This window comes from Bemisia tabaci, chromosome 1, assembly GCF_918797505.1.
Source record: "Bemisia tabaci chromosome 1, PGI_BMITA_v3".
NCBI classification, from domain to species: domain Eukaryota; kingdom Metazoa; phylum Arthropoda; class Insecta; order Hemiptera; family Aleyrodidae; genus Bemisia; species Bemisia tabaci.
Genome location: NC_092793.1, coordinates 30911597 through 30933441, shown reverse-complemented (window position 1 = coordinate 30933441; position 21845 = coordinate 30911597). Strand labels below are relative to the sequence as shown.

Below are 21845 nucleotides of genomic sequence, written 5' to 3'. Positions count from 1 at the left end.
CAATGCTGCCCAGTTGGAGGTGTCCCTTAATATGGCAGAAAATTCAGGGGGAAAAATGAAATAATTAAAAAAACAGTTTTAGAAGAATCCGCGCTGTAGCAAAAATTGAGAGGGTAAAATTATTCAGATGTCAATAAGAGGAGCCATGAAAGACATGAATCATTATAAGCGGGAAAGTGGGGAAGGGGAATTACAATTTTTAACCGAAAATAAGATACCATGAAATGAAATCCTCATACTTACAATTAGTTAATAAAAAGCCTGTCCATTGATTTGAAACCATTCTGCGTTTTTTACTCAGGAATTTTTATCTATCTGCGATTTTTTCTTCAAAACTTTTATCTATCTGCGTTTTATCTTCGGAATTGTATCTATCGGGAGGAAACATATCAAGTTAATTTACGAATTAGTTAGTTTAACATTTCAAATGATCGTTTCCTCTTTTTTCCAAGAACAGTTGGATTTTTGAATTCAGTTTTTATCATGAATTTGAGTTCAAAATTAATTGTATTTTTTTAGAATGTGGTGCATTTAAAGAAAACAAATGTATTTGCCATCAAATTAGCATATTTTTAAGATGACAATCAAGTCCATGGTAATGAATCAATTTTTCCTCTGATAATTGTTAATAGCGTCACCAAGATTCGGTCAGTAAAAGGTAGTTGGAAATTCACTCTAGATCAAAAGTAATTGCGTATTACTTGTAGGCGCGAGTTTCATTCAAGTACTAACAAGAAATTGTTTTAAGCCGTTGTTATTTCCACCAAAAATCGGTCTGAAAATCAGTGAATGTTGCGTATTTGAAGACAGTATTTTCAACTCTTTACCACTAAAATCTGCACCTAGTTTGTAACTAATACTCAGCACAAAAAAATGCATAGTTCCAAATTTAAATAAATATTAACAATTTCAAATTATTCAGGTCATACTTTCATTGAAACGTTTTGATCCTTCGATGTTTCATAAAAAATTAAACACTTCCGGTGCAAGTTGAGATTTTTGGTGAGGGGCCTTTTGCCGCTGCACTACTGTACTCTACTAGCAGGCTCCTCTCGATATTTTTCACTCACCTGTGAACGGCCTAATACAAGACATAAAGGTTTAATTAAAGTGGCACCAATGAGATTTATTCTTCATCTCACAAACGGTTACAATACTGACATTCCCAGAAAGTCAGAAAATATGCGCTCTGCTATGTGTGCTTTCAAGCTAACAACGTTATGAGAAATACTTCTATTTGTTATATTTTAATTTGAATATACGAAGTATGCAGGTATAAAAATAGAAACAAAAATCGAAATTTCATGCGTGTAATACTTGTTCCACGTGATTTCGTCAATAATGAAAACTGTTGTCATTAATTCACTCAAAACGATTCAAGGCAAATTATGGTGTTTCACAGGAGAATCATTTCTTGACTTGCAATGCCAATTTTAAAAATCGTGATTATATACATTGGGGATTCGTCCTATTATTTCTTGCAACTGAAACACTCTAAATAAACTCAACATTACTTTCACTTGAGCTTCTTAGGTCATCTGGGAAAGCGATGCATTTTCTTTTTTAAAAAATTGCAAATCAAAACTTTGTCCTCTGTAGTCTCTTTACTGTAAGCACTGTAGACCGTTAGAAGTCAAATTAATCAGATACGCTTGTTTTACTCATAACTGAATTTATACAAATGGTCGGTTTATTGTGGACCCATCGAAGAGCGATTAGATTTTTAACTTTGACGGGAACTTAATCGCTTTCTCATGTTTTTTTGTATGGGGTTGGTCCGTAATTTTAAGAGCGTCATTTCTATGACATGTGAAATCAGATGAGAAAAATGGATACAACAATACATCACGAATAAATTTTTATCATGCTGGTCTTTCTAAAATAAGTTTTTGAATTGAAAGTAGTAAATCACATTTTTGTTCTTAACAGGAAATAACAACCCAACCTTTTTAAAATTAACATGTAAATGTATTCTCTTATTAGGAAATTACCATTTTTTAATTCCTATCATAATAAATTTATGCGGCTGTGTTTTCAAATAAATTCTTCAATCTTAAAGTAATTTTTCCGCTTGTTGCACAAGAGTTCCGTGAATTTTAGACGAGAAAACTATATTGAATATGTGTTTTAATATGTGTGCCTCAATATGATTTCTAACATTATCACATTACGCCAGTATTTTTAAATGCATGTAAGGTACGTTTGAAAATGTTAGGCTTATCTTATGTTTGCATTACAATTTTCGAACGGGGTGCAAACCAAAGGAAATATACAATCTTTTCTCTGCTTTAAGGTTAATGCATGGCTATTTTATTAGTTGTATGCCTGAATAGTAACTCGGATGGGATCTGGATGGAAACAGTCACTTAGTGGTTGCTCTTTGAGAAAAAGGAAGGGAGGTGACGAAATATGGATTGAATGATTACGCAGAAAATGACAATTTTTAAAACTAGAGGGAATGCTAGAAGAGGAAACTACGTAAAAAGTGAGTGGTAAATTTTCTGGGAAATTCAAAATGCTTTTGTTCCTTCGATAAAATTTCTTCATTTACGAGTTGCTGCTACCCACCATCTTCGACTTTGTTGAAAAAATCTAAATAGATAGATTAGAATTATGTGCTCCGATTTTCTCTTACATCTGTTGTCTTCTCTTATATAACAACGACTCAACGCTATAGGTTTTAATGTCCACAAGAAACACGAGAAAAAAGAGAGGGTTTGTCTAAAAGATCCAAAAATTGTATTTTTACCGCCTTTTGTGTAACTCACATGTCGACGACGTAAGTCCGCAATCACATATCTCGTTCGCGGTGTCTGAAAATCTCCGCCTCTATGTTACTTTTTTAAAGAAGAACATATTGACATCATTCCTTGAAGTTTTTGCAAAATTTTCTTCGCATTCGTCTTGTGTCTCTAACACAAACTCGTTTTTCCCTTTTATTTTTCCCACAAGAAAGGGCAATAACAAAAATTTTCGAGAAAAGACGTTCCTTAGTTTTTCGATTAATTTTTTTTTAAAATCCCGGTCGATTTCGCACATTGCGATACATATTATAACGATTCTACGTCGATAAAGTAAGCATTGAGAACTAGATTATCCTACCGGATTATTAAACACCATATTATTTTCGTGATTAAAACCACTAAAGAATAACTTCTTTAAATCCGTTAAGTTTCAATATTATTTCAGTTCAGTCGCAAAATGAAGGTGTGCTTAAGTCCTGAAAAATTCCTATTTCTGAGGCAGTAGGAAACATTCCTCATGAGACCCGTTTAATTTTAAAAATTGTTTTGCATCAAAATTTGCTCTATTCGAAAGGAATAGGGGTTCTTCCGTGCGCAGCTTACAAAAAAGCTTTGTACTAATGAATATAAAAATGTGCCATTAAAGCACGCCAATTTTGCATACTAGTTCCAAATTTATTAATACCACGACAGTGGGACCCACGCCTACATTTGCTTTGAGTGATCTTCTAGCCGCGCCATCGCGGAATTTTCATTTGTTTTTTATATGCGGTGAGCCCAGTGCATTCCGTCAGTATGCACGTATGCACCCTTCATATTTTTCATTCACTTTTACGCTGTGCTTTCATTAATTAATAAGTGCACCTGACTGATAATTTTATTTTTAATATCCAACAGCGAGTCTCAATCAGCGACATAACTTTGTGGTATTCCGCTTTTGTCCTGTCAGTTATCCTAGTGGTTCAAATTGCATCCTCTTGCAGAAGAGAAAAATAAGCTTTTGACAACCTGATTAATTGGAATTTTTTATATTATTTTTTAGTGATTATTTTGTGTATTTTTTCAACCATTCCGATCTGACGGAAGTAATTGAGTCGGATTAATACTAAGAATAAGTTACAGTTTTGTTTTCCTATTGGAGGATTTTAGCTTTCCTATATTCAGAGAAGCGAGCGAGACATTTAGATGTCTCTAAAATGTCGGTAAATAATGCGCACGAAAAAAAAAATCCACCATTCATCCGGGCGTTGGAGACAATGGTTGTTGAACAATTAAATTCCCTTTATTGCTGATTTATAGTTTAAATGTAACTGGTCACTGTGCATTTTTTTATTTTGTAAAACAAAATATTGACGAGAAATAATTCATTTCTCTTAATCATGGCTCCATCAGCAGCAAACTAGTAATTTTAAGTCAAGATGATCGAAGGAAATTTTTGGGTTGCGTATCTTTCATTCTTAAACCAGGTTCGGCGGTAATTTTATTTTCTTCGTTATAAGTTTATCAAAATTTACAGTATCAACAAGGCAATTTTACAGTTATATAGAAGAAACCAAATAATAGTACTTTCCATTAAAAAAAAATTTAAAAATTGCAAGTTCGTCGCTCGGTTTTACAACGTTAAACTATTTAAAATCCAAACAAGATTCTAATAACATTATGCAGTTTACTTGACAATTCAGTAATAGTATGAAAATATGCATTGATTTGAAGTTTTCATCACATTTTCTTTTCAATGGTCTATGCATATATAGTTGCTTCCCGGACGAAGAAACGTAACTTTCTTCCAAGTTTGCAAAATTGACTTCCACAATTCAATTTTTTACAAAAATGTACCAGCGCAGTTTTTCTTTGAAAATTTGTCTGATTTTCACATGAGATCACAAGAAAAATCAGTAAAATTCTCAACTAGGAATTCAAAACATTCTCCTAGTGAAAATGTAATTTGCGAGGGAAAATTTGGCAACATTGAAATGGAGTAACGTTTTTCTGGAGGAGAAACGACGAATTTGTCCCCTGCTCTTAAGTGATTTCTTCCGGGAAAGATGCGTTAAAAATTTTGGGTTTTGAACCTACACAAAAAAAATCAAAATCTGCTGGAGAGCGTTCCCATTTATCCACTCCAAAATTTCCCCCGACAGAGAGGGCCACTCCGCGCAAAAATTAAAGTCAAAAGCCGAGGCGTGGGATGAAGGGAAACAAAAAATGCTGGAATGCGAGAAAAAACACAAAAAAACCGAAGAAAGGGGAAACAATACACAGTATTCCCCTCGCACTTTCCCTCGTTCGAATGATTGACTCGCTTAAACGATTCCCCTCCCCGCGATTCTATTAAATGTAATATTTTCTACATCATTTGACTTTGAGCCGCGGCCTCAATGACTGGCACAAATATACCTGTAGCTTTTCCCCAAATATTGGCTCCTCTTGCCTCCAAATGCCGCTTATCTTTTCCTATCGACCGGAGTAACCGATTCATCCAATAACCGTGAACATTGCCAAGATTAATCACCACTCCGGCTTTCTTTCATTTTATTTATACATTTTTTTTTGCTCTTGACTGAATTTCAAGGGTATCATACCCATAGAATTGGTACCTTTTCTCCAGTGAAATACTCGTCTTGGACGGGTGAGGGAGCGTACCCCTTAAATGGACCGCGATAAACAGAAAGGAACCAAGCCACATCAGCTATTGTCAAATATAATCGGGCAATTAAATTTTTTACATGAAAACGGTTGTGCGGATTTTTGGGCAAATTTCAGTGAATTTTCTCCATAATATAAGGTAAATTTCTTAAAATTCTCAAAGAAAACTGCACAGACGTGCTCTCGTAAAAAATAAAATTTCCCGGTTAAATTTGGCAATAGCTGATGTGGCTTGGTTCCTTCCTGTTTAACGCGGTCCAAATGTGTCTTTAACGTCACCTACACAAAAAAAGTCAACAGCTTTCATTTGTGAGATAGGCTGGTCTTTTAGTTTTTGTCTTACTCGGAAAGGAAATAATTTATTGATGTAAAATTGCGCTTAGTTTTAAAATTCCCATCGAATCCCACCAAAATCCAAGAAAAAAAATGACTGGTTTTCTCTCACAGAAACCCTCTTATGCTTGTTACTCTTATTCCTAGATATTTTCTGCAAATCCGGGTGCGTATATTGTACGTCTTACCCATTTTTATGTTCAACATTTTATCAGTGCTCCAGATCATGATAGTCTTCTTCTTACAAGAAATTTACTTACATTTAGGATGAATTGCCAAGAATTGCTTTGGGAGGGAGGGAACCACGAACGAAATATTTTCGGTGACTTAGCGACAAAGATAATTACAGGATTTCAAGATATTTTATAGATGAAGGGTCCCCCGAAAGATACTGCCTAATTTTATATGAAAGAAATAAAACATTTAAAATTAAATATTTGTTTATGCACTCCACAAAAATTAGCTTATAGCATGTAATGACGAACACCGATTCTGGACATCAGATCATCACAAGGCTCAAAAATTTACCCCTCTTACGTATCAAACATTTGAATTTCAAACGAATCGATTCGCAGTCGGATCTCCTCGCCCGACCAAATAAAAACGAGCTTGTTTCTCGAGAAGATAATTCTCCCTTTAATAACCATAAATTCTCTCTGTCACCTCTGAAGTTATTTTTTCAAGATTAGATTGCAGAACTGCTGACCCCACGAGGTCTTGAATGAAGAAGGTATTATATCGCAGATGAAAAAAAAAAGCAAAGGAATAAATCTAATCGCATCAAGACAGGAGGGAAAGCAGGGAAAAATCGGCTGTTTATCCGATTGGAGGCACTACGAAGGAAAAAGTCTAGAGCTTGGGCGGCGGGGGGGGGGGTGGACGCAAAGCTGCGAGGGGGAGACGATCAGGGTCGCGGCACGAGGGTGCTAAGTACTGTGGGAAAAACCCAGTGCCGGCAAAGGGATGAATGGGCAAGTGTCGCGGAAATGGCCGAAAGGGCGACGGGGAAGCTAAGGAAACGTCAGAAAAACATGTCAGCACAAGCTGAAACACTTATTGCTCCTTTAAGCTAATTTCATAGCCCGCCAAGGCCCGGCCCCAGTGCTAAACGATGAATAATGATTACGTCGTCGAGGCAATAATAACAAGCACGACATCAATCTGACGATATTTTCGATGACACAAAAAACAGGGCCGACCGCGCTCCCCCCGCGCCTACCCGCCCGGCCCCCGACTGGAGCAGCGGGTCTCCCTTAATTTATCAGTTTGCATAATATTCAATTACGCTTAATTAATTAAAATTATATTAAATTTCAAACAAGCTCTACTTACTCAGTCAAAATTAAGCCCTAATTCCATCAAACACTACTGCACGCTCGCGCTCGCGTCGTCTCCTCCTCGGCAAAAATAGGTAGAACAAGGCCAATTTTCCAAGTTACTTCAAAGTGTCTCGGGATCTCCAACTTCGCGCGGTCTAATATTTGCGTCAGACGCAAACATCCGCAGCCGCTATTAATTCCTCGTGATTTAATGGCTGGTTACGTCTTTGCGAATTTAGGCAACAGGATTAGCAGTGGCTCCAGTCGGCGTGATTGGATCAGACTGGTTCCAGGAGGGCTCAATTTCAAAATACTCCTCGAGAACTGTCGACAGATGCCGCGAATATTTTGGGCAAACTGGGCCCGCTTCTTGGAAAAATGTATATCCTAAGACACTGTGAAAATGATATTAGCGCCTACAAGACTATATGAATACGTCTCGCATTGCACCAGACGCAATGCGAGAATAGCCGGCGAGAATATATTTATCAATATAAAGCCGCGGCTCAGAAAATCGTCATTATACGGTTCATGGGTGGCCTCAGATTTATCTTGCCCTGTTGCCAACGGATAGAATACTAATCAACTGCACAAGAAACATTAAACACTCTTGCGTTCTAGATGAACCATATTTTGCAAAGGAGAACGACTATACCTGGTTGACCCATTGAAGGACTTATCTGCGTTTGGAAGCAAATGGCTCGTATGTTGTTTCTAAAGTGAGGCAGAAATAGTAGTTCCTTATTGAAAAATGTTATGGTATGCGTGAGAGTGGTCGGCTTCGCATTATTCGTCAAACTAATTTCCTCTCTTTTAAAATTTTCTCTACAAGACACAGTTTCTTGAGAAGTGTGCGCGAATAAAAAAATGAAGCTCAGATTACAGTTTCCTAAGGCGGAAAAAATAAAAAAGTTAGGTTAAAAAAGCAAAAAAGTACTTAAGGGTTTTTTTTTAATCTTTTCCCTTTTTTACTTTCAAGGATGCACATTACAATGGTAAAGGTAAATGAGTTTCACTTTTTTTGTTACTCCCAAAATATATCGACGTAATCAAGCTATTTTTATGTGTTTTTCAGGTAAGCGACAAGGATATTCGAAATGTTTCGATCGACCTGTCATCCTCTCTAATCTCTCGCACCTGCCAGTCCTAGCAGCTCCAGAGAAATGTGAGTCATTGTTATCCTCTCTGTACTCTTATTTCGTCGCCACGAAATAACGTAACTTCATTTCAGTGGTGCCGAATCTTCTCCTCGCTATTTGTATTTTTACCAGGAAAATCTTGGGCATTTCAAACTGGTAATTTCTCTGATTTTTCTTCCAATCTCATGCAAAAATCAAAACAATTTCGGACACACATTGTACTTGCTCAATCTTTTGAAAGATTGAATTGTTTGCGTCAATTTTGCAACCTTGAAATGGAGTTACGTTCAGTGGCGTGGCATGCTTTGCGATGTATCCATTGATCTACCATTTAAACCCACGGAAAAGTATCGATATACAGGGTGTTTGCAACGAACACCTCAAGAATCGATTCTTTACCATAGCTTCAAATGGAGAAGTATCGATAATCGACAATTCACGCCACGCCACTGGTTACGTTCCTTCGTCCGGGAGACGACGATTTCTCATAGATACAGAACCTCAAAGTGGGGAACTCGCATGATTTGCTGATACGTCCAAGGGAATCAGACGCGAGAAAATCAATAGTTTATGGAGTTAAATGAGAGGGTTGCGTTTAAGAAAAGGGGTGAGAGCGCGAAGGCACCGCGTATGGATACCTCAGGTGGCGCGGGGGAGGCGGAAGGGTGGGGGACACAAGTACGACACCCCGAATATATTTAACCCGCAGCCGTTAATTCCGAGAGATCGAAAATGCAAAAACCAAGGATTCCGTACTTTCGGGCTTTTATATTAGCGCGGGTGCGTGGGCGGAGGGTGCTGGTGTGTAGGGGTGTGCGAGCGGGAGGGGAGGCCGCGGTTGCGATCGTAATCCGCGTGACATCTGTATGAGAGATGCACGTCGAAGACGCTGAGAGCGACGCCTATCTCGGCGGGGACGACTGCGCCAGTGAAAATCGTTTATTGGAATGGTAATGCCTTTATGTGCCTCTTTTCTTTACTTTCCAACATTTACTTAATTAACAAGTCCCGCCGCCGCTCCCGCCTCGCCCCGGTTCCGTTTCCCTGAATTTCAATTTTGATTTTAATTATCATCGCTCGATTTTGCTCCCGCCGAATCTTTATCTGGCCCCTCCCCCTCTACGCCCCGACCCCTCCTCGCGTTGAACTTCTTGAATTTTCGGCGCCGATCCCGCGGTGCGATACGTGCGTCGATATACGTTACTTTGGAAGTGTTGAGCGATATATCGAATTACGATCCCTCGAAATCTGCGTCTTTTGCCTGGAGGGCTTGCGGTTGTTTTCTTTTCCGTTCCGCTCTCGCGGGCTCCCGGAGGAGCGCAGCGAATGCAAACACTTGAGATGACATGCATTTCGGCTCGGGGTTGGGCTCCACGCTCGGATTTCAGGGACTGCCGACCTCCTTGACCGACCCTTTGACTTTAGGATGGAGCTCCTTGGGTTCACGGGACTCTTCAACCCGAGAAGACAAATGGATAAATGATATACTTGCCAAAAATCAAATTGATTATTTTTATTGAAATTATACAGTGTGATCCAAGTTTAAACCGCCAGACTGCAGGGATGTGTTCTATAGGTTAATACTTATGAGGTACTTTATAGGTAATACTTATTTTATCCATGACATTTTTTAAAAAGTGCTTTTTAAGGAGGCTATAGCCCCTTCCCCTAAATTTCTGGGGAATAACTGTTTTATACTACATTTTGGCAATGGTAATGTACCGAATCTCATAAAAATTGCTATGCACCCATAATTTGATACGCTGAATCCATTCTGACATTAGAAAACTCGAAATCAGTTAAAACACGGGTTTCAGGGGGTCCGCAAAATGCCAAGAACATTGCTCGGTTAAAAAGTCCGTCAAAACCGTAGTATTGCGCGATTTGATTCAAGTAAGCTCTTGCTTTAACGTGTAAGGGGAAAATTAAAAATTTTCGCCAAAAATATTATAAGGAAATCCCTATCTACGTAAAATTTTGTAAAGAAAACATATTCAGAATAGTAAAATTTGTACCATGTCTAGTGATTCATTCTATCCGAATTCAGTTAGCTCTCCTGAAAATCGAGGTTTGCCAGTACCCGACATTTGGCATGAAGAGCAACAGAAATTAGGCTCTTCAGCCCTGCGAGCCGATTATTGATATTAATAGACAAAGCTATAGACAAAGATGACAAAAAAGGGATATAGAGGGAGCCTATTGGTGGGAGCTGGTGGTTGCAATGGATAAAAGCAGTAGGTAATAGACCGTTAAACGGCAACCCACGAGAAACCCGACAGTTAGTCCATCATTTTCTCCCTTAATCTATAGGAGCCACATATTTCAACCAATAGGATCTCTCCATACCCCCTATGTCTTCTTTGTCTATAGCTGTATCTATCAATTTCGATAATCAGCCCGCAGGCCGGCAGGGACGAGGGAGTAGGAGAAAAATGGTCTTAATCCTGTAGCAGATACAAGGGAGGAGCCAGGAGGGACGAAGAAAAGGGGTTAGCCGACGAAGACCCCGAAGCCGGCGGGCCGGAGAGAGTGGTATCAGGCACGAGGCGACTCTGATGTTATCTCGCCACTCCACATTAACATGGCACCAATTAACGGGATAACACGAGAGCTGTGACGTCACGATGGCCCCGTGATTCGCGCTCTTGTTATCTGCCCGAATTCTCATTGAAATTATCTATCATTAGTATCACCCGCATTCCCCGATTCTTCAAACTTTGGCCCGCAACTTTTTTAACTACTTCCATAAGTTGCCGAGACTCCGCCGACGCACGCCTTTCCTTTCAAATTTATTTCCTCGTCATGTCAAGCCACCGAGTCGCTTCAACTTGTCGGCCTCGGCCGACTGTGTTCCTCATTTCCTGTCTGGTTTGCAACCCAATCGTGTGATCGTGTGAAAAAACGAGCGAAAAAGAAACCTACCAGTCACTTCATTGTGTCAAGATACATTATGCTCGGGCTCGGAACTTTTAAGTCGATCCGGGTTCTGCTATCAGACTTGACTGCTCCGCTCATGATTCCAACTTTGCGTTAAGTTGCATAAAGAATGGTCGAGTGCATGAAGTATTACCTTTTACTATGAGCTAGAGATGCAAGCAAAAAATGTGCCTTAAACATTTTTGGGATTGCTCCTTTATTAGATAAGGCGTCTTGAACCAAAATGGCAATGATTCGTTGCCCTATCTAGCAATTGTGTGATCATATTTATTTTCTGCGAGGAGAAATCGAAACTTCTAGCTGTTTTTAACATTTTCCCATACTTTCTGGCTTGATAACAGAAAATTCACAAGGAAACAGGAACATGGGAGTTTTCTCGTTCTTTCAATATTAAAATTATATTGATCGCACACTTTATAGACACGGCAATGAGGATAGCCGGTTTTGGTCCTAGACGCCTCGAATTCAACAGCATTTCTAAAAATTTCTTGAAAATTTGTTGAAAATTATTTAATATGCCATTACTGATTTTCCAAGCTATGAAGTTTCAGAGTATTTTTTTTAAAACAAGTACATATTTTCTTGTCACTTTTTAAGGCATATCGACGGTGCAAGTTGGCAATCACATAACTCGGTTTGCGACGTCGCAGTCTTCCTGTCATACTTCATTTTTTAAATGGAAATCTACTCAACGGCTATTCTTTAAAACTGCGGTGATTTTTCTTCTCTGTGCGAAGAAAATTCTGCAAAAACTTCAAGGAATGATGTCAATTTGTTCTCCTTCAAAAAAATAACATAGAGGGGGAGATTTTCAGACACCGCAAAGGAGATATATGATTGCGGGCTTACGGTGTCGATATCCTACCCACTGTGGACTGTGCATAAAACCATTACAACGTTGGTACTGTCAATAGGAATATCATTGATACGCGTAGAATTGGATTAAAAGGAGTGAATGCTGTTAAAGCGGGAAAAGTAACGTGACATCGCGTGCCAAAGATCACCGATTGATAATTACTGTTATCATAAATTGGCGGAGAACCCGTCCCCTCAACGTTTCATTCCCGTAATTTTTAGGGCCGTATTATAAGTGCATCATTGATAAGTTGGGAGCGGCTGGTTAAACATTCCGGTGGGAGTCTGTAATTTTGAAAAGACGTCCGATACACACTGATTAACTATGCACGTGATCAATCGATAATTACTGATATGCTAGTGCTGTCTGTGTGCAAAGGAAAAAAAGCCCTATTCGAATGTTGCCAAACTGCAGCACACGAAACGGGAGCTGTCGTGATTGTATCTATATTTTTTATATATTTTCGAATTTTTTTAACAAAATTTAATCTACAGTTTATGATAACGAGTCAGCGGACCGCTTACTGCAATTGATAGATAAGGCCATAGACGAAGAAGAAAAATGGGGGAAAATTGAGCGATCTTATTGGTTGATTCTAATGGTTCTTATAGAGCAAGGGGTGAAAGAATGTACTGTAAGGTCACCCATAGGTTGAAAAAAATGACTTACCTACTTCCCTTGCCCATCGCAATCATCCGCCTCAATCAAAAGGATCGCTTCATTTCCTCTTTGTCTACAGATTTTTCTGTATCAATTTCAATAATCAACCTCTTGAACATTACATAACTCATAAGTCTCTTCAAAATTAATATTTTCTCAGAAAAAATTGTCAACTGGTAAATGTTCTTACGGCCGTGGCGTTATTACCTGGCCTGGTGGAATGCAACCAGTAAGAGAATATTAGGAGATTCCTCCGGTAAAGTCACGAAATACAAGAGGAAAGACAGGGAATCTTGGTGCAGTTGTCGAAGTTAAGCGATTTCAGCACTAGGTGTCAGAAATTTATTTGATACATTTAGAGAAAAGCCAAGGAAATTTGAACTTTTACGAAGCTTGCAACCCCGACCACAGTGCTGAGAACAAGCACTTGAGCCTATCTTCAGGTGGAATCAGTTTAGTGGTAGTTTCAGACTGGGGACCGCGAGGGCCATTCCGTGTGCGCGGAATGGTGGAATTGGCACGATGAAGCGATAAATTGAAAAGAATGGGTATAGTCGAAGAGGAAATTAGGGACGGACCGTCGCCGTCGGGGGAAGACATGCAAAGGCACCGGGCTCTGAAAGCCGGAACCAGGAGGAGCTTTGAGAAGTGTGGCTAATCTGTTTTACGGGGCCATAATTCGCGCCGGGGAACAGTTCGCGACTGCATCGGAGCAACTGGATGGACGCAGGCACGAACCCACCCGCCTGTGACACGTATGTCATGCACCCCCGGCACCCGCCCTTGCCAAATTGCCCGGAACCCTAGTTCGACAAATGAGTCTCCTACAAAGAATGCCTAATCGGAAGACAACGAATCGAAAAAAGAGGCAGAAGCGGATGGAGAGGAAGCAGGAGATGAGGCAGTAGAATTAAAGAAGGAAGAATTACAAAAGGAAGCAGAAGAAAAAGAGGAGCAGTAGAAGAACAGGAGGAATAAGGAAGCAGAAGAAGGCGAAAGAGATGACGAAATATAATAAGGGGAAGAGAAGGAATAAGAGGAAGGAGAAGAAGGAATATAGGTGGAGAAAAAGGAAAAGGGAAGAAGAAAAAGAAGACGGCACAGAGTATTAAGCAAAACGAAGGAGATGAAGAAAGAAAGAAAGAAAGAAAGAAAGAAGAGGAAAAGAGGGGGAAGTAATAGAAAAGAGAAGTAAAAAAATACAAATAAATAGAAATCTGTATTTCATTCTCTTCGCCGTCTCCTTTCTTTCCTTCTTTTTATTATTTTACCTTGTTTCCTTCTTATTTTTTTCTTCATTGCCTAGTTTTCTTCCTCATCTTCCTTCCATCCTTCTTCCTTATATGTTTTTCTTTCACTCCTTCTCTATTTCTACGTTTTCAATATCCCCCCCCCTTTTTCTCCTTATTTTGATCTCCTCTCTCTCCTTAAAGTCCTAATGCATCCTCATTTGACATGTTAGGAGCCGTCAGACCCGAGTCTGTCAGGTGAAACCATATGAACCATGCACGCCCCACAAAAGGCACGTGGACGACAGAGTCTGAAAATTTCAGGGTATGAAATAATAATTTGCAATTTCACGATGAAATTCCAATATCGAACATTGAAACCCACGACAATTCTCACAAAATAGATGGAACCTTTTGAATTTACAAGGGCGATCACCGGTCGAGGACAATGGACGGAACGGCAACGCGACCTGCACTCGGGCCGTTCGTCAGAAGATGCTCGGGCAATTAAGCGGATCCCCGATTTGGATTTGCCGGGCGTTTTTGCATGGATACGACGTGGTTATAAGTGGAGGCCGAGGCCGAGAACAGGTTGTCGCGAGACACGCAACCCCCGGGAGCCGACCAAGGCACCGCGGCCAACGGATTCATAATTGTTCCAACGGAGTATGGTGTGTTGAATTACACATTTATTATTATAATGGTATCAGCCGGCGACGTCTTTGGATCCCCACCCCCCTTCGCCCCCGCCCCCGATCCTCACGAGGACAGAGGTGCGGGGTGGCCGAGTGGGGCACACGCATTTTCCTTCCGTCCATCCGAACCGTCGACAGTCATCATTTTTCACGGACGCATCATTTTTTGCAAGTGCTTCAGGCTTTTAATCAAAACCCCTTGTGTAATTCTGAGGTAGGGTACTTCGCCATTCAGGGTTATATTCATAATCCTTCCATAAACAGCTCCTATAGGAAGGCCCCATATCCACGGTGGAACTGCAGAAAAGGCGTATCTCTTTTGCGATGTCTCGAAATCTCCGCTTCTATTTTGTTTTTTGAAAGGAGACCGAACAACAACATGGCTTGAAGTTTTCACGGAATATTCTTTTGAAAAGAGAAGAAAAATCACTAAGGTTTTAAAAATATGTCGTTTAATAGTTTTCCACAAAGAAAATAAAGTATGATAGGTAGTCTGCAACGCCGCAAACCGAGATACGTATTTTTGCAGTTTCACCATTGATATGGTTTACATTGTGATTAAGGGAGTTTTATGGAGATTCTTAACATTGCATCATAAAAAGGACACCTTTATCGGATCTGCAGTAAAATTTAACAGTCTTACTTGGGAAACAGACCCTTGTAAGGGATTAAAATGATTTGCGTCCAGCAAAAATTAAAAATAAAGACGGACAAGATTTTGCCATTTTTGAAAATTTTAAAGCCTAACCTTACAGTTTGTTAAAATTGTAAGAATTATTTTCCTTATTTTTTACTTTTTTGCAGTTGAAAATTATCATAGCCCTTTGCAAGGGTCTATTTCCAAAGTTGTGATATTGAATTTTACTCGAGATTCATTCATATTGTCCTTTTTATGATGCTATATTAAGAGTATCCTTAAACCGCTCTTGCAGTCACAAGAAGGAACCAAATAGGGTCGCCCTGAGGAATCAAGCTGTTTAAGGAACGGTTATGAATGCAGCCTTGAGTCTCATGGAGACCCACGGGACCCCAAAAAGTGGGTAAGAAGGGTTGTTGTCATTGACATTTATCATCAATTTTTTTTAAAATGTGAGGATAATAGGCAAATTGCAATGCAACTACACAGATCATGGTTGCAGCCGTCCATACCTCGTGGGCAATCGGTTTGTCGAAGCGTTTAAAATTCAGGTCTTGAAACATTCACGAGAACCCTCAATATTTTTTTCCTGATAAGTTCCCACACCCGTCGAATGCTGCATGAGGGTGGCATCGCGTATGCAGTCACGGGTGCAAGTTATTGAACGTCATGATCGAAAGCCCTGCATCGACCCCCCGGCACCACCGCACAGTGGAATAAGACAGTCGAGGGCTCGGACACGACATTGTAACTTGAACCACAAAATTTTGATGTTTATTGTGTCACAAAATGAATTGTGAGGATTCCTATAGAAAGAAAAGTTTATGAGAATACCAACGAAACCTGGCTCAAACAACTTCATCTCGTACCGACGAAGAAAAAGCTTTTAAAGTTTCTACATCATGTACGACCTCTCCCAAAAGCTCATTCACAGCCAAACATTTCTGTGTGTATAATTACTTTTGAGCACTCTGAGTTAATGGTTTTCCGGTCAGATCAACCAAAAGGACTTAGTTTTGACCAAATTATCAGTTAAATCTACCAAAAACGTAGGCTACTCTGAGCCATTCTACGGACAAAGGAAGTGTCCTGCTGAACTGACTTGCGAGCGACTATCAAATTGAACTTTCACCGACGTGAGCCAGATTCTATCCTGGCGGCTCGCGCTTGATTTTTAACGAGGTTGCATATTTTCAACCCAAATTTTGGTTATTGTAACCCAAACTACAGCTAGACGAAACAAATTAACCTTACAGATTTTTCTGTTCTGCTTTTCATACGAACACAAAATGTCGGTTACTTTTTCTTACTGTGTTCCCTTGTGCGACGGGCGAATGGAACGGAACAGCCAGCGAAATACGGGCCTGGGCGTGCGGCGACCGGAAGCAGAAACCTTGGCTGGACTTCCGCTCTGCGCTTGGACATGTTTGCGTCTCAATACATATTTAAAAATCCTGTTGCCGTAAACTCCTCCCGGGGGATGCGCAATTCCACCCCTCGCCCGAACCACCCCCGAGCTCGGAGGTTTTTCCTGTTTACTCAACGCAACCAAGCCTCACGGTGCACGGTGTCCGAGAAATCTGGCCGTATTCCACCGTAGTTTCCAAGCTCTTTTCCAGGGGTTCTACGTATCGTTAGCTTATATTCGACTGACTCTCGATGAAACTGCTGTGTCATCAAAAGCAGCAGTTACGACCAATTTTTAGAGTCGTATTTTCTTCAAAATTTGACTAATCTAATTTAAATGAATTACACGATTCCGCTGGAATTCTGAAATTCGTATTATTTTCAAACCACGAGCGTTGTGAGATGAGAGCAGTAAGCTTGCAAAAATTGACTTCATATTTGTCAAAACAACGGTGGGTCTATATGATCCCGCCGACGCTTCACAGCATCGTGCAACGCTTCGGTATTTTTGAGGGGAAAATGTCTTCGATGTAGAAATTCTCAATTGACTGGTTGATTCATTTTTCCGCAGATTTCTCTTTCGAATATAGAAAATAAAAAACCAGTAAAACTTTCAGAAAGAAATTACTTAGTGAAGTTTTTGTGGAAAATAGAATTTTTTTATTCGATTTTAAAAATTTAGAGAGGCGTTACAATTATTCGTCTTGAAAGCAACGCACTGGAAAATATTCAATTGGATCTAGAGTCCAGACTCTTAAAAACATCGACAAGAAAAATACTCTTGATTCAATCGGATTTTTGCTAAAATCAAGAACCAAGCCTCTTAATATGAGCGGATTTCCTTTTGATTTAAGCAAAAATCTGATTGAATCAAGAGTATTTTTTCTTGTCAATGTTTTCAAGAGTCTGGACTCTAGATCCAGTGTGTTTTTTTTTCCAGTGCGATAATGCAAATTTGAATTCAATAACTCGTCAACGAATCATTTTAGTCGTGTAAGAGACGTGCTTCGATTTAAGACTAAATTTGCGGAAATAGCGCAATAGATAGTGAACGGCCGTGGTTAGAATCACTATCATTTTAAAGGCAAACAAAGAGCGCTCCTCCCTCGTTTCGAGGTCGGAATCAATAAAAAATCATGTTTACGTTGGCCGACGGCTTTCCTCGGTGGCTACTTTAGGTCCGGCTCCGTTCAATTATTTAAGGTTGTAGAAAATGATAGGTTAAGAAAACGGACGAGACTGCGGTAGGGACGGGAGGGAGGGGTCAGAGGGCCACGGCGAAGGCAGGGACAGCGCGGCCGGGGACGAGGGATGGGGCGATTGTTATAGAGTTTGACTAATTGATGATTGTTGAAGGGACAGCTCGAACCGGTGCAAAGGGTTGCAGTCTCGGTCCGATCCGCAGCCGATGCTGATGCCCCGGGCAATTTTATGAATTATTAATTATCCTCCTTGACTTCTGCCTATCCGCCACTCTCTATGAGTCTGCCTTGACGCTAGCCTGTTGTCTGCAGAACACTGTCGATTCGCGTGCTCTTATCCCCGAGATGAATTTACTGTCTATCGCAATTCGTTCTAAATATGTACCGGGATGCACCTCGTAGTTTGAAAAAGCAAACTAATTTTAATGTTTTTTCTGTTAAAAACATTAAATTACTATATTAGTCGCTAAATTATACACTCATTACACTTGGGTTAAATGTCTGTAGGTAAACTTTTGAAAGGTTGAACTTTAAAATCATACTTCACCGGAAAAAAACACATTGGATCTAGAGTCCAGACTCTTAAAAACATCGACAAGAAAAAATACTCTTGATTCAATCGAATTTTTGCTTAAATTAAGAACCAAGCCTCTTAATTTGAGCGGATTTCCTTTTGATTCAAGCAAAAATCTGATTGAATCAAGAGTATTTTTTCTTGCCAATGTTTTCAAGAGTCTAGACTCTAGATCCAATATGTTTTTTCCCCAGTGTTGTAAATTAATCAGACTTTATAAATTAGATTAATTGGAAGAAAGGAAAAAGTCAAAACTTTACAGTGAGTGATATAATACTCCACAAAAAGTTTTCTTAAATTGGATATACTTAACAATGTTCAGTTTTAAGAACTCAGCCAAGTTCAATCACCAGTATCAAATACATAAAAAAATGCATTTTTCATTTGTATTGCATTGGAATTATTCTCCGTGGCTTTGCTTTAAGCGCTGTTATTCGGAGAATGATCGAAATATGTCTTGCTGAGCTGTTTAACTGCTTTATTTCTCCCCCAAAAATGTTCAAAACGAAACACAAGATGAATTTCACAGTTGTGAATTGCATTTGTTAATAAAATAAAATAAAATTTAAAAATGTGGTATATGTATTAAAAAACATGCTGTGGTAAGTAGTTGAAAGCGTGAAAATGAAACACAGCGGCATGAGCTGCTACACCGACGCGACGCGACGGGTGCGAGGACGGCTTCGGTTGGGTTCAAACCCAAGAATACAACTAAACGTGTTCCTAGGATGCGCGGGTTGCATATCCAAAAATTGAAGGCGGACTGATTTTCCTACCGCTGCGCTCACAGCGACGAAGCGACACGACACGATGCGAGTGTGCTGTTGTAAATGGCAAGAACTTTGTTTCATAGAAGAGGAATTTCCCCGAAATATTCCCCACCCTCTTTTTGAAAAGGCACCTAAGTGCAGAAAAATTAAATATTGAGATTTTTGGAGGCTAGAGGATTTAATACCTATTATTCTACTCAGCAGTGTCCAACACAATCAGAATTGTAACGATGGGATGTTCGTAGTTTGAAAAAAGAAGACTTTCGAAAGAAAACATCAATTTGCTTTGTTGTGGGCTCGAAACGCTAGTATTGTAATGTATCTAGCACGTCAGATCGGTACCTTCTAATGTCTACCAAACCGCTGGAAATTTTCCTTTCGGATACTAAAAAATGTATCAAGTCAAAAACTCTAACTCCGATTTTTGCCCGCGAATGATCACTTTTAATTTCATTAACTCGTTGACTCGCACACTCATCATTACTGAACGCTGAACTGACTTGCTGTTTATTTGATAACTCCTAGAAAACTGACCAGGAACAAATATGATTAATGATGAAATTTAATCGGCATCTTTATTCGACGGGCGCATAAAATGATAAACACAATAAATTATACAGTTTTTATGATCATTTCCCGTTTGTTTCCCGTTAATGATTATTTAAGTATCACAAGCCCGGAAAAATGGTTCTTCTACAGAGTATTATTGATAAGCTATGGCATACAATGTACAATGTTGTCTACAGTTTTTTTTATTTATCTTCGCCATAAAAAAGTGATGGGAGGGTCTACCCGAGGGAGAAATTTCTGATGCGACGAATTATGCATAAGACGACTGGACGATTCGGAGAACGGAAGATTTGGAGCCGGATTTCACACTTGATTTCATTTCTGCATACAAATCTTAGCTCTCAGCGTTCCAGTGCCGCTCATTTTATATTGATCTACCATTCTGTCCCTTTCCAACGATAAAATGACACTATTTTGTCCTCTAATTCCGAGGGCATCGGACCGTAGTTAATGCGTGCAAAGTGATCTTCCCTCTCGGGTTTCTTTCCGTTCTCTCCTTGAAGTAATTTTTGCTGCTCCAAGATTCCATCCTGCTCTAAGATTTTCCTGAAACTATCATTCACGAACGGCGTCAGTGCCTTTTTTTCAGGAGAAGGAAACAAAAAAAGGACACGAATTCCAATTTTTTTGGCTTGCAATATTATTTCTGAAGTCCTAAATTACTTGGGAAAAAATTTTAGTAGCAATAAAATTCAAAATGACCATCCTCGCAAAATAATCATGCCTTTCGGAGCGAAACTTTTAAGACGAGTTATTTTCGTCAAAATTGGACATAAAAATCGGTGTTGGAGTTTTTGGCTTGATGAAGCATTTATTATCTCAGAGAAAAAAATTGCGAGCGGTTTTGTAAACTTTGGTAGGTACCGATCTGATTTTCAATCCCCAGAAGAAAGCAAACTAGTCTTTTAAACCGTTTAATTTTTTTTTCAAACTGCGAATGTCCCACCGTTTGACACTGGACCAAGATGAAAGGTATTAAATTAGACCTTTAGCAGTCAAAATCTCATTATTTAGTCTTTTGGAACTGAAGTACTTTTTCAAAAATAGGGTGGGGAACGTTTCGAAGAAAATCCTCTCCTCTGGAAACAGTGCCTTGCAAGTTGGAACAGCGCACGCGCGTCATGTCGTGTTGCCTCGTTGCTGTGAGTGTTAGGAAAATCAGTCCGCCTTCAATTGTTGAATATGCAACCCACACATCCTAGGAACACGAATAGTTCCATTCTTGGGTTTGAACCTAACCGTAGCCGTCCTCGTGCCTGTCGCGTCGGTGCAGTAGCTCATAACGCTGTGTTTCATTTTTACGCTACTTAAATCAGCTAAATATTCTTTTAACTTATGATTTTTAAATAATGGCTGCTTATTGCAAAACAGCAAATTCTGAGTGATCAATGATTGTAGCCGCACGATTGTGCGATAAAATTCAAGCAGTCGCTTATTCCTTTCACAAGTTAGACTTCAGGGCTCGTCATCTTTCTTGCTCCAAGAGTATTTAATTTGTTTGAAATGTCCGTAAGAAGGGATTCATCCTTGTTGGATGGCCTCGCGACGCATTCATGCACCGTGCATGTTTACGGCAGATGCCTATGAAGCACTATATCAGAAACGTCCCGATTAGCATGTCTTAGCTCGTATTTTATTACGGGCCATGCTGCACAGTGAAAGCGAACAGGAAGGTCCTCGGGCATTAAAGCGCGCCTTGAGCCCTGCGCGGGTGGACACAGGACTCAAAGCGAAAGCTAAGTCTTGCGTTAATTTATTACATAAAGTTTCCTCCAAGTAAGTTCTCTTACGTCGTTAGCCGTCGATTCTTGCATCGGCTTGCAAAAACGGATGGCTGGGCGTTCGGACGGTTTTGTCGTAAAGGGGTTGGAAAATGGTGTTGCCACATCGCCTCTTTTCCTCATCCCCTAATTAATTTCATGGGTGGATATGACAACACTGATAAGGAATTCGTGCCTTCGCTTTTGCCGTCGTGCCGACCACCAACCACATCATCTCTCCAGCTTGAGTATAAGAATGTGACCCCCCCCCCCTCCTCCATCTCCACCCCTCGACGGTTTGAAGCCCTTCCAGTTTCTTTCAGCCCATCTTTATCCTTTGGCCACTGCCGAGAGCTTCAGCGGATGC

At 39.8% G+C, this 21845-nt stretch overlaps 1 protein-coding gene across 6 annotated transcripts in view; it reads left to right on the top strand.

The window, feature by feature from the left end:
- LOC109041225 (uncharacterized) overlaps positions 1–21845 on the top strand; it is a 413234-nt gene that overhangs the window by 162323 nt on the left and 229066 nt on the right. The window contains exon 2 of one of the 6 annotated variants that reach the window (XM_072299621.1): positions 8118–8207. The exons of the other annotated variants lie outside the window; for them this stretch is intronic. The gene's annotated coding sequence lies outside the window, so the exon portion shown is untranslated. The remainder of the gene's footprint in view (positions 1–8117; positions 8208–21845) is intronic. 6 annotated transcript variants of the gene reach the window in all.